Source organism: Miscanthus floridulus, chromosome 4, assembly GCF_019320115.1.
Source record: "Miscanthus floridulus cultivar M001 chromosome 4, ASM1932011v1, whole genome shotgun sequence".
Classification (NCBI taxonomy): domain Eukaryota; kingdom Viridiplantae; phylum Streptophyta; class Magnoliopsida; order Poales; family Poaceae; genus Miscanthus; species Miscanthus floridulus.
In genome coordinates this window covers 74660922-74665267 of record NC_089583.1, presented here as the reverse complement: position 1 = coordinate 74665267, position 4346 = coordinate 74660922, and positions in this window count along the sequence as shown.

Genomic DNA, 4346 nt, shown 5'->3' with positions numbered 1-4346 from the left:
CTTGGACTTACTCAAATGTCACTATCCGACGTTGTGAGAAAGATCTTGAGTGTCCTCCCCATTGACAAATATGGGCATATTGTGACCGTGCTACACCAAGGTGATCTTTCCACCGCTACACCGACACAAATCTTAGAAAGATCAATGCTCATGAGATGTACATGCACATCACGCCATAAGATGGCTCATCCTCTACCAAGAAGAAAGAGAAGGACTTAGCATTCAAAGCTAGCCAAGATAAGGGCAAAGCAAGACTTGAGTATGAGAACTCAAGTGATGAAGAAGATGAACATGAAAATCTTGCTCTCATGGTGAAGAAAGCCACCAAGATGCTAAAGAAGCTAAACAAGAGTGGCATCAAGTTCGACGGCAAGAAGAAGAGTTCTTCACAAGCTCTAGAAGAAAGCCAATCTCTAAAATGGATTGCTTCAATTGTGGTGAACTTGGTCATCTAGCACATCAATGCCCCAAGCCCAAGAAAGACAAGTTCAAGAACAAGAACAAGGGCAAGAAAGATGACTCAAGTAATGAAGATAAAGATGAGAAGAAGAAGAACAAGCTATACAAGAAGAGAGATGGCAAAAAGAGAGACTTCCACAAGAAGAAGAAGAGTGGAAAGGCCTACATCATCGGTGATTGGCTCACAGGACATTGATTCATCTAGTGGATCATCCGATGATGATAGTGACAATGAGAAGGTGGCCGCCATTGCTATTGATCTTCCATCTTCACCGCCACCATCGCCATCATCCTCTACACACCTATGCCTTATGGCCAAGGGTAAACGCAAGGTAACTAATAATGATGATAGTAGTGATGATGAGCAAGCTAGTGATGATGATAGCGATAGCGATGATGATGATTCACCTTCATTTGATGATCTTGTCAAAATACTAAGAAAATACACTAAGATCATTAGAAAGAGTAGAGCTAAAAATGAAAAGCTTGATGCTAAAAATGATTCACTCTTAGCAAAATGCGATACATTGGAAAAGGCTAATGTTGAGCTTAGAGAAACAAATGATGCTATATCATCCAAACTCAAGGAGCTCAAATCTTCTAAGAAAGAGCTTAAAGATAAACATGATAAACTTGAGTGGGTGCATAATGAGCTCATCACTAGGCACAACAAGCTAAAAGATGAATATACAACTCTTAAGATCAATCATGATACTCTTGTTATTGCTCAAGAATTTTTACCAAATGAGCCACATGATGCTACTAACCATGTTGTTAAGATTGATATAGCTACATCATGTGATGATTTAATTGATGAGAGCATTGAGCAAGGATCTAGTGGCAAAGGCAAGCAAGTGGTTGAGTGCAATGACTATGATGAATATGTCAAGCTCAAGAAAGCAAATGAAAATCTCATGAAAGATCTTGAAGAAATGAAAAGCCACAACACCATTGTGCTAGAAACTCTTGATCATGATAAAGAGTTGATCCTTGAGAATGAGAAGCTCAAAGAAGAAAACAAGAAGCTCAAGGAAGAGAAGAAAGATGATGCTCTAAAGGAAGAAAATAAGAAGCTCAAGTTGGAGAAAGAGCATCTCAAGATTGGATTGAGCAAGTTTGCTAGAGGCAAGCACCTCCAAAGTGAGCTACTCATGAACACCATCATGAAGATGGATAGAAGTGGCATTGGATATGTGGCAAGTGTAGAGAAGAAGAAGGCTCAAGTTCAACAACAACAATCAAAGCCAAAGCCAAAGCCAAAGCCAAAGAGATGTTTTGAGTGTGGACAAGAAGGCCATTTCGCTCATGAGTGCCAAACTCCACCACCACAACCCTTGCCCAAGCATGCTCGACCCTTTGCCTTCAATGCTCACTACATGCTTAGAAAGGATTCTAGTGGAAAGATGAAAGTCATGTTCTTAGGTCCCCCTAACAAGAATAGGCCTAAGAAGATTTGGGTGGCTAAGTCACTTGTTGAGAAGGTGAAGGGCCCTCAACAAGTTTGGGTTCCTAAAGCTTGAATCTCTTGTGTGTAGGTGAACTACAAGACCGGTGGAAGTCATTGGGTTATTGATAGTGGTTGCACTCAACATATGACCGATGATCCTCATATGTTCACCTCACTAGATGAAGAGGTAGATGGATAAGAGAAAATAACATTTGGAGATAACTCAAAGGGCAAGGTTAAAGGATTGACAAAGTGGCAATATCAAATGATCATTCCATCTCCAATGTGTTATATGTTGCTTCATTGAGTTTCAACTTGCTATCCGTTGGACAATTGTGTGATCTTGGCTTCCAATGCTTGTTCATCGAGAAGGAGGTTGTTGTATCCAAGGTAGATGATAATCAAGTGATATTCAATGGATTTAGATACAATAACTTATATCTAGTGGACTTCACCTCTGAAGATGCAAATTTGAAGACTTGCCTATTCATCAAAACAACACTTGGGTGGCTATGGCATAGAAGACTTGCTCATGTTGGTATGAGTTCACTCAAGAAGCTAATGAAGAATGATTTGGTGAGAGGGTTGAAGGATGTGAAGTTTGAGAAGGACAAGCTTTGTAGTGCATGTCAAGCCGGACAAGCAAGTTGCAAATACCCATCCAACAAAAGCTTTCATGTCAACCACAAGAGTGCTAGAACTCCTACACATGGATTTATTTGGACCAACAACATACAAGAGTTTAGGAGGGAATCTCTATTGTCTTGTGATTGTTGATGACTATTCAAGGTATACATGGGTATTCTTCCTTCATGACAAATCCAAAGTTGCATCTTGCTTCAAGAAGTTTGCCAAGAGAGCTCAAAATGAATTTGAAGTGAAGCTCAAGAAGATAAGAAGTGACAATGAAAAAGAATTTGACAACACAAACATTGAAGCTTATTGTGATGAAGTTGGGATCAAGCATGAAGTCTTTGCAACTTATACTCCTCAACAAAATAGTATAGTTGAGAGGAAGAACTGGACTTTGATCACTCTTGCATGGACAATGCTAGATGAGTACAACACCCCCAAAGCTTTATGGGCGGAAGCAATCAACACCGCATGCTATGCATCAAACCGCCTATTCCTTCAAAAGTTCCTTGGCAAGACACCTTATGAGTTGCTCAATGGGAAGAAGCCTAGACGTCTCATTCTTTAGGGTGTTTGGTTGCAAATGCTACATCTACAAGAAGCAGCAACACCTAGGGAAGTTCCAAAGACTGTTGTGATATTGGTTTTCTTGTTGGTTACTCATCAAAGTCCAAAGCATATAGAGTATTTAATCATGCCACCGGCTTGGTTGAAGAAACATATGATGTGGAATTTGATGAATCTAACGGCTCCCAAGGAGCACATGAGAATCTTGATGATGTAGGTGATGAACCATTGAGGGAGGCTATGAAGAATATTCTGGTGGGAGACATCAAGCCAAAGATGATGAAGATGATGTACAAGTCATTGTTCAACCTTCTTCATCAAGTGTGCCACAAGATGGTGAAAAAGATGGGAGAGTAGAAAATGAAGATACTCATATCTCCCATGAGCAAATGGTGGTACAAGCACAAGATGTTGATGCTCCACAATCACCTCCTCAAGTGGTCAATAGAAGAAATACACCTCTCCTACAAGATCATCCTCAAGATCTCATCATAGGGAGTCCATCAAAGGGTGTAATGACTCGATCTCAAAAACTTGCTTCATTTATTGCTCATCACTCTTTTGTCTCTTGCTATGAGCCTACCAAGGTAGAAGAAGCTCTTAAAGATCTAGATTGGATAAATGCTATGCATGAAGAGTTGAACAACTTCACTCGCAATGAAGTTTGGACTCTTGAAGAGCGACCAAAAGGTGCAAGAGTCATTGAAACAAAGTGGGTGTTCCACAATAAGCAAGATGATCAAGGTGTTGTTATGAGGAACAAGGCAAGACTAGTTGCAAAGGGGTTCTCCCAAGTTGAAGGTTTGGATTTTGTAGAGACCTTTGCACCAGTTGCATGATTAGAAGCCATCCGTATCCTACTTGCATATGCATCACATCATGAAGTGAAACTATATCAAATGGATCTAAAAAGTGCATTTTTAAATGGCTTTATTAATGAACTAGTCTATGTTGATCAATCTCCTGGGTTTGAAGACCCTAGATATCCTAATCATGTTTATAGGTTGTCCAAGGCACTATATGGGCTTAAGCAAGCCCTAAGAGCTTGGTATGAGTGCCTTCAGGACTTCCTCTTATTGCCTATTTTCTTAAAAAGAATTATAGCCTAAGGTAAAATATTTTGAAAAATATGAGGGTTTGAGAGAGGTCACTCACATCAGTCCCTAATTGGTGTTTATTTGGATCTTATTCATATTAGGACTTGATTGGGAACAGGCAACGCGGAGGAACATTGAAGATT